General features: G+C 31.1%; 1 long non-coding RNA gene across 1 annotated transcript in view; it reads left to right on the top strand.

The window, feature by feature from the left end:
• The window catches only part of LOC110597434 (uncharacterized), a 313342-nt gene that overhangs the window by 79833 nt on the left and 224049 nt on the right, over positions 1-9460 (top strand). The gene's annotated exons all lie outside the window — the stretch shown is intronic.

Consider the following 9460-nt stretch of genomic DNA (forward strand, 5'->3'; position numbering starts at 1 on the left):
AAATTATTTAAGTCAGGGAAAATAGGAAGTTAGTTTAAGGAGTTGTGATCAAATGAGGAGTCATGAAGCAGAATTTAGTCCATCTGCTAATCACTCACTCACTCTATAAGAAAATAGGGCAGAAAGAAAAGAATTATGAGAGAGGATGCATGTGTGTGAGTGTGTGCGTTTCATGAGTGGACAGATATTTTTATGACATTATTAGGTTTGTTCCTCACTATAGTCTTATTGGAACTACTGGTATCGCCACTTAACAACTGAGCTTGTATAACCATGGACTTAAAGAACTTGTTCTCCTAACATATGTAACTAGAGTGGCTGGATTATTTTGAAATTTTCCATTTAGTTCTAAAAGCCCATGAGTCTAATAATAGAAAAAGAAAGATGGATTTTATAAAATAGGTAAAAATGATGGATTTTATATAAGGTCCTAAAAAATAATTGGTCATATGATCTATCAGTCTTTGGAAAGTCAGGCTTCCAAAATATTTGGCTGAAAACTGCAGTCCAAAACATGAAACTCGGCTTCTTGAGAGATGTATGAAGAATGAAATATTCAGGCAAAGTAGGCCTGGAAAAATGCCCTCAGAGGTTTTGGTAAAAATCTGAATAGTCATCCAAACTAATCAACTTTTTATTCAAACCAAATATCCAGGCCTTTTGAAGTTTGCCAGTTACTAATCAAAACCCTACTAAACACTTAGTATCTCATACAGTTTTAAATAACATTGAACCAACTATCATGTAGTATCATGAGTAAAACCAAATCTGGATCTGTCTTAGAGCTACTCAGACACACAAAAAATTTGTTGAAGGTAGCAGTGGACAAGTGAGCATTTAAGATAACTTTAATTACTTAAGTGATTTCATACTTCAAATTGTCCCAGTTATTAAGAAAATAAATTTTCCACAAAAAATTATTAATTATTAATAACTAGAAAATAAATAGTTTCAAACAGGATAGCAAACACATAGGAAAAACTTTAAGGTTTACATGTGATGAAATGAAAGTTTTAATTAATTGTCTAAGTTTGTTATGTTTTGTAGAGTTGAATGGATACCTTTTGAATATATAAATTAATACATTTGCTTTGATATTACTGCACTTCATTCTGTCTTAAAAAAATGCAATGTTTTTAATAGAAACTATAGGATCAACTTTCTGAAATCATGACATAAATCAGCTTGTTAACAGTTTTCTTAAAAAAGTTCTCAACAACCCCAACTAAATGATGAAATTATTACAATATAATCTTCACATATTTCATTGATTAATTTGACAGTAGATAAATGATCCTACTGTTATATTTTTCCACTTTCAATCAACAAAATTAGTGAAATGTCACAATGGAAAAACATTCAGTTTTACTGAAGGAAAAACATCTAGTCTTACTGAAACACACGTGTTCTTTCTTTTCCCAGTGCAAGTTCCATACATTATGTTAAAGGGAGAAAGAAAAAGAGAATCTATGTGCACGTATGTGTGTATGTGTATATGTGTGTGCATGTGTAAACTTGGCTATTTCTAGGAAAACTCTTAGTCACTTGCTATTATACCTTTCTATTTGAATTCTCTACATAGTAATTGCCTAATATTTTCTTGTTTACTAAATAATTGCTTATTTGTTGGTTGGTTGATTTTCATCAACACCTTCTACAATATAAGATTTATGACAGAATCACCTTAATTCTCTTGTTTTGCATGTATCCTCAATGGGTGGCAAATTATCAGCCTTTAATTTGGTAAGAAGTGAATGCATTACTAATCATGACCAAAATTAATGACAGCAAAACTTCTAAATGTACAAGAAAGAAAGGGAATCAAAGCCCATGATCCAATCAGGAAAAGGAAACAATGAAATAAAATAAAATAAAATGAGCCAAAAGAAATATGAGTAAAATTTCCAGTTATTTCAATAAATATAAAAATACTTTCTCTTGTCAAAATGCAAATAATCAAACTGCTTTTTTAAAGCAGCTTTTGGTTGTTTCCAAAAGATACACCTATTACAATAACAAAATAAATTGAAAATAACAGAAGTTATGTGCAAAAATGTAAACAAGTTTAGACATTTAATATTAGATATTAATAGTTAATTAATATTAGATAAAGTGAACTTTAAGTCTAATGGTATTGAAATAAGAAAGAGAATAGATAATATAAAATACATTGGTACTATAGTTATTCAATTAATCAAATTAAGTGAACACACACATATATGAATACATATCTATGTTTCATAAAACTTATAATAATTATATAATTATATAATTGTAGCCATCCTTATGAATGCAAAGTGATACCTTCTTCTAGTTTTCATTTGCAATTAACTGATGACTAATGATGTTGAGCTTTTTCTCATGTGCTTCTTGGACATTTGTTTATCATAGTTACAGAGAATATCTTTTTCCCATTTTTGAGTGAGTTATGTAATATGTTTTGTTGAGTCATAAGAGTTCTTTCGATAGTTTAGATACTATTTATAGATGATGCTCAATTTATCTATTTTGTTGTTGTTCGAACTTTTGATGTCATTGTGACCTTGCCTAATCCAAAGTCACAAATATTTATGCCTCTATTTTTTTCTAAGTGTTTTGTAATTTAGCTTCTCACTTGAGCTTGTGAAGTATTTGGGCTTAATTTTTATATATGACTTAAATGAAAATGTGCTCTTTGCCATGTAGATATTCAATTGTACCTGTATAATACATTTAAAAGACTGTTATCCCCACTGAGTTCTCAGCACCTTGGCCAAAAGCATCTAACTATATAGAAGTAAGAGTTTATCTCTAAACTCTCCAATATATTCTGTTAATCAATATGTCTATCCTATGGCAATACCACATCATTTGTACTATTGTAGCTCTTTAGTAAGTCATGAAATTGAAAGTGTGAGCCCTCCAACTTTGTTCCTCTTTTTCAAGATTCTTTTGGCTATTCTGGGTGCCTTGCCTTTCCATATGAATTTTAGGTCAACCTGTCAATTTCTGGAAAAAAATAATCCAGGTTTTGATGGGTGTATTATATTGACTCAAAAGATCAATTTGAGCATAATGACATTTGAACAATATAAAGTATTCTGAGCTATAAATTTGGAAGGTCTTTTCATTTAGTTGTCTTATTTAATTTCCTTCAGTGATGTTTTGTAGTTTCTAGTTCACAAGTGTTACATTTCTTTTGTTAAATTTATTCCTCAGTACATTATTCTTCTTGATGCTATTATAAATTAAATTTCTTTTATAAAGTTTTACTTTTGGATTCATCATTAATATTTTATAGAAATATAATTTATCTTTATATATTACTTTTGTATTTTGCAACTTGCTGATCTCATTTATTACCTCTAATAACTGTGTGTGTGCGTGTGTGTATATACCTTCTTTGAGGTTTCACATTTTAATGAGCTTTTGTCTTGTTTTTTATTCTCAATAGCACTTTCTTTGCTATTTTGTAAGACTTTGTTCCACTTTCATTTTCTCTAAACATTTTCTTTAATTATTGAGAAATCTGATCAATTAGAATATCAGTTGCAAAATTCATGAAACACAAACGTGTGTGTGTATTCCTGTGGGTTCTCTTACACATTACACATGTTATTTGCAAATAGAAATAGTCTTATTTTTTTTTCCTTTCCAATTTGGACATCTTTAACTTCTTTTTCTTGCCTAATTGTTGTAATCTCTAGTTTACTGTTTAATAGAAGTGATGAAAGTAGAAATTCTTATCTCATTCCCAGTCTTTGTAAGAAAGCATTCCATCTTTTATAATTAAGTATAATATTAGCTGTGGTGTTTGCATAGATGTACTTTATCAGTGTAAGAAAGTCATCTTCAATTTCTAGTTTGTTGAGTTTTTATTATGAAAGATTTTGGATATTGTTTAATACTTTCTCTGTGTTTTGAGATGATCATGTTTTTTTTTTGTCCTGTGTCATATTGACATATATATTATGCTGACTGATTTTTGTATGTTAAGCCAAACTTGCATTTCTGGGTGAAATCCTCTTCTCCTATGTGGTCATGATGTAGAAGTCAAATATTTTATATTGATGGAGCCAGTTTGCTATCATTCTCTTGAGAATTTTTGCATCTGTATTCACAAGAAATATTTATCTGTTGTTTTCCTTTGTTGTAATGCCTCAATCTTGTGTCCTGGTTCATAGACACTGAGGTGATAGTATAGTACTTAGAAGATAAAACGTGTGGCTTTGTATTCATCCTCTCAAAAAAAGATGACTATTCATTTTTGGTATTCATCCTCTCAGAAAAAGATGACTCTTGAAAAGTCATTTGTTTTCAGACACCTGGAATAACTCCAAGATATACTAAACACAAAACAGTCAAAATCAAAGGTTCCAAGAACATTTTACTTCAAAGTATTCATCTTGTCTTACTACTCAAAACTGGACTTTTCTCTAAATCATAATTTTCATAGCTATAAAGCAAGCTGGCAGTTTTAAAACACTGTGAAAATTACTTATAAGAATATGGTAACAGCTACATGGGTCATTATCTTTATATTTAACTGACAAAATATGCAGAAAAAAAATACCAGTCATATTTTGTTTCATCATTACCACTGGACTTCTGTGACATTTCTCTTGAGCACCTTATTTGTGGTTTGGAAACATTTTCTTTTCCAATGTGGCTTGCTTTCTTTAGAGGTTTCACATTTTAATGGGCTTTTGTCTTGTTTTTTATTCTCAAAAGCACTTTCTTGGCTATTTTGTAAGACTTTGTTCAGTTTTCATTTTCTCTAAGCAGGTTTTTTTATATTAATGAGAAATTTGATCAATTAGAATATCAGTTGCAAAATTCATGAAAGGCAAAATTTTTTCATTGCTTAGTCTTTTTTCCTAGCAACTGGCCAACCATTGAAGTGTTAGTAATCCATAAATCAAGAGAAAGATATATACTTTAATTTTTCCCACTGAGTCCCATTTGGCTCTTAGAATCAGACCTGTTTCCTATAGACATCAAAATCAAATTTTTAATTTCCTATACCTCGTTTCTGATTTATTTCAAAGCAAAGTTGTAAACTTTTAAGTTCTGAAAACTTACTATACTTAACAATTGACTTGAAACTAATAGTAAGAAAATCTTTCCTCAACCAAAAGGAATTCAAGGGCCCATGTCTTATATTGGAATTTGGGTTTCTGATTCATTAGAACTCTATGTCTTCTTGGATTCTCTTATCTAATATTTCAGACACTGTTTACCCAGACTTCCTTATAACATATCTGGAGATTACAAATGATAGAAAACCTAATAATCCTGATCTTTTGGAAAATAAGAGACATCTGTTTTTTAACTGCTACATCATGCATAATTTATTGTTTTTCTTACCTGACCCAAAGAAGAAAATGGAAATGAACCAATTTATAAACATTTCTTCATTTCTATCAAAACCAATTAAGGAGAACAGAGATAAAGGCAGGTAATCAAGCTTCATTAAAAGTTCTCCCAAATTTGCAAGATGCAACCACATATTCAAAGATTTTCTGTTATTAGTTCCCAAATAACTAAAAATGTTTTTATTATGCAATAAGAACTTTATACTTATGTTGAAAAGTCAGCAATTTTAGCTCAGGAGAGAGTTAAACAAAACTACCAAGCCAAAAGTCACTTTAGAGATCCAATCCATCACTCCAAGAAACATGTGGAGATGACAGAAGTCAAAGACTTAGATCACACAGACGGTTAATGGAGATATCCAGATTTGAACACACGTCTCTGAAATCCTAACAGTGCTCATTCTCACCAAGTTTCCTATTGTACACAGTGTCTCTTGACCTTAGAATGTGTTTCACACTTAAGGAAATGCAAAGACACAATGAAGAAAACAACCACAGATGAAATCATTACACTTTTGGGGTCAAAGGTTTTGTGAAATTTCTTAGGATAAAAATACTTGACAAAAAGAAAATATAATTTTTCTGCAATTTCTAGACTTAAGTTAAAAGTGCTTTAAAAAATCTTAAATCTGATTTCTTAATATTTGAAAGACCTTTTTTCAAAGTAAATAAACTTAAAAACTAGGTAGATCAGCCTTCTACTTCCTTTCCCACCCATAGTCTTTTGAAATATAAATTATAAAAATCTCTTCCATTACCTTAAATAGAATTCCAGTGTTGTCCAATGTTAACTTTCATTTCATATATGCATTATGTATAGTGTTCATGTGTTATATAGTATGTATCCCTTTTTTCAAGTTCAAGTTCCCATTGGTCAGCCTGTTTCCAATTGAAAGAAACATCTATTATTCTAGGACTTGTACTAAGGAAAATACATTTTAGAAAAATTATTTTTGCCCACAACAGTTCCACAATTTTGCCTGATTACTGTTTTGGCTTCTACTCAGAACCACAAGATTAAAGTCTAATGTTTATAGTCCTTTCATTTTAATTTTATTTCTCTGGACTGCCCATAATCCCTTCTAATCATTTTGGCTATCGAAATTTTACCAACTGTGATAATGCCTGCTTCAACATTCTGGCTTTGTGTGTGTAGTTGTGTTATCCACTGACTTGGCACATTTGTGTCATATCATTAAATCCAAATTTTCTCAGTGGGCCTTCTTTTAGACTGGCAGTCATTACCTTAAAGTACAACTTCTTGCTGAAATGTTGGTTCTGCACAAAGAGTCCAGTATAATCCTCCTACTCAACGTACTGTCACTCTTCTTTGCCAGAGAAAAAATTTAAAACATGAGCAAAATTTTCACTCATTTGTCTTTGCCTTTCAGCCTTATATGTAGAAGAAGACAATCATTATTCCAAATTACTTATTTATTATTAAGGCATTATTTTAAGCATCTTAAACCAAGTCCTATAAAATAAAATAGAAGCATGCACGATATTTCTAAATCCAAAACAGTGCAGAAGCTCTTCTAGAAGAATATCGATGAAGCCACAAGACCCAACAAAACATCTAAGTGTCATCTCAGGAAATAAAAGTCAAAAAATCAAATTATCAGCACAGAAACTATTGAAACATTGAAAATTCATGTTTCAGTAAAGATGTTCAAAATACTAATAGCAGCTATTCAAGATTGGCATAGAAGTTCAAAAAAATTCTAGCACACAAGCTACCAGAATCCGTTCCTTCATTTTGCAGCATGTATAAATGAACCGCCACACTGTCACAGCAGAAAAATTGTAGCAGGATCCTTAGGAAAGAGGCAAGATGAGGTCAAAATGGGTAGTTGGTGTTTTCCAGGCTGCGATTCTCTCACCCTTCACATGAGATTCAAAGCAGCAGCTAAGACTGATATTCTTGTGTCGTTTTCAATTGCGAGTGTGCACCCACTGCAGCTAATATCTTTCCTGGTAATGGAATTCTGGGGCCTTAACTCAGGGAGCCCTAGGAAGATTCGAGATTAGGCTCAGTGCTTCAGGGACACATACTTGACACAAAGCTCAAAGTTCAGGAGCTTCTAAGAAAAGAAAGGTCATTCTGGAGTGTTACACCAATTCAAATATTTCTGAGAGACTTCTGGTCAATGTATAGGGTATTACATATTTCAAAGAAGGTAATTACAATAATTCAAATTTAAAATATTTTAATGCAAAAAAAGTTATAGTTGTGTGTATTAAGGGGATACAGCATGATGTTTTGATTTATGAATACAATGTAGAATAATTCAATCAAGCTAATTAACATATTCATAATTTCAAATATTTGTCATTTTTGTGCTAAGAATATTTGAAATTTAATCTCAGTGACTTTGAAATGTCAAATTTTTAATTGGTTTAGATACACTGGGTGTAATACCCTTTCGTTTCAGATTGAAGATATTGCAAAAATAAAGCATATAGTAGTTTTCTGTGACATTAAACAATTTGATGCCTGGGCTTAAAGAAGTGAGTCTCAGTAGACCAGACAGAAAATCAAAACAAAATGTCGACTAATGGATGACTAGATATAGAGCTGTTTTGGGCTCTTTCACAAAGTTTCCTGTTAACTTAAATTGATACTGTATTATTAATGCCAAGTACTTTTCTTAATGTTTTAAAGATGAAATCGAAAATATTATTGCATATGTAAGGATGAATTTCAATAGATCTCTGTAGCTTTCAATTTTTGGAAGTTAAATGGGTATAGGACTTATAATAAATGTCTCATTAGAGAGGATCAAGGGTTGACATCCCTAATTGGTCCTAAAGGGCTTCTGGATTTTGTCCTCCAAATGGCAAGAGCATTTGTTAAAGCTTGATTAGGCTGTTCAGTCATTTAAAAATTGTTTTTATTCTGAAAAGTTCTTATTATATGAATTCAGAAGAGTTGAAAAAGATTAAATAAAACTACTGCATAGTTATTATTGATCATTTGGTCTTGTGTATTTCTTCAGTTGAAAATAGTTAATTCTTAGAAGCATTTATTTCATGCTGTATCCCCTTAATACATACAACTATCAATTTTTTTGCAATGAAATTTTTAAAACTAATTTTTTAACACTTTTGGCTTTTGACTTTATTAAAGGTTATGTTTAATAGATAATGAATATTTTATTATCTCATTTATTGTCTTTAGTTTTCCATATTAAAAAGTCCAATTGTTATTAATTGCCTTTTGCACACTAGACTTGTATAAAGTGTCTTATCTGATGTAAATTACAGAAAATATCTACACAACCTGTTTCCTACCACTCTTTTTTGGACCACATAGATAGAATACTAATTCAAAGAAATATTATGTCCTTCTTTTTCATATAGTAGAATAGTATTTGATATCTAAAAAGAATTCAGCATAATCAATTTTATCTCCTCCAAAAAAGTTTAGAAGTCAATATTAAAAGCTTTTATTTTGGCGGTAAGGCAATATTGAAAAGAGGTTTGTTTCAAATTTCAGGCTAACTGATAAACTTTTGAAGGATCAATAGTAGGGAATGGCATCAGAATGATTCCAATTCATGGTCTACCTTATGTAGTACAAATCCTTTGTGAGCAGGGGAAAACATATGACAGTGGCATAGGACAAGGAAATTTAAGCAGTAGTCAATAAAGCTAGTAGAATATGACATCAGTTCTAGATAGAGTTGAACTTTTCACCATGAGTCCATATTCACGACTGCCCAACACTCACAACTCTTTTAGACCCTGAGAATAAGCAGAACTTCTGTGTGTTCTCAGGATGAGGAGTGGACTGCAAATCTCAGTAAGTTCAAAGTAGTATGATTTTTCAGGCCCCAAAGGAGTTTGTAATAAAGGATGGTCAAGACAGACTGAGTAGTTTAGATACTGAACTTTCTGGGACCAAGTAAATAGATAGGATAAAGCAGAGACTAAGGAGGATAGTATGCCCCAGCCTGTGGGCCTGAGTAGGTAGATATGTTAGAATAGCAATGTAATTTTCCAGTAGAGTATGTCTGTGTTGTGTGTGTATGTGTATATGTGTGTGTGTTTCTGTGCATGTGCATGTTCATGTACCTGCAGTTTTATTCCACAAATTTCCTCATTAA

This window comes from Ictidomys tridecemlineatus (genome assembly GCF_052094955.1).
Source record: "Ictidomys tridecemlineatus isolate mIctTri1 chromosome 8 unlocalized genomic scaffold, mIctTri1.hap1 SUPER_8_unloc_1, whole genome shotgun sequence".
Taxonomy (NCBI): Eukaryota; Metazoa; Chordata; class Mammalia; order Rodentia; family Sciuridae; genus Ictidomys; species Ictidomys tridecemlineatus.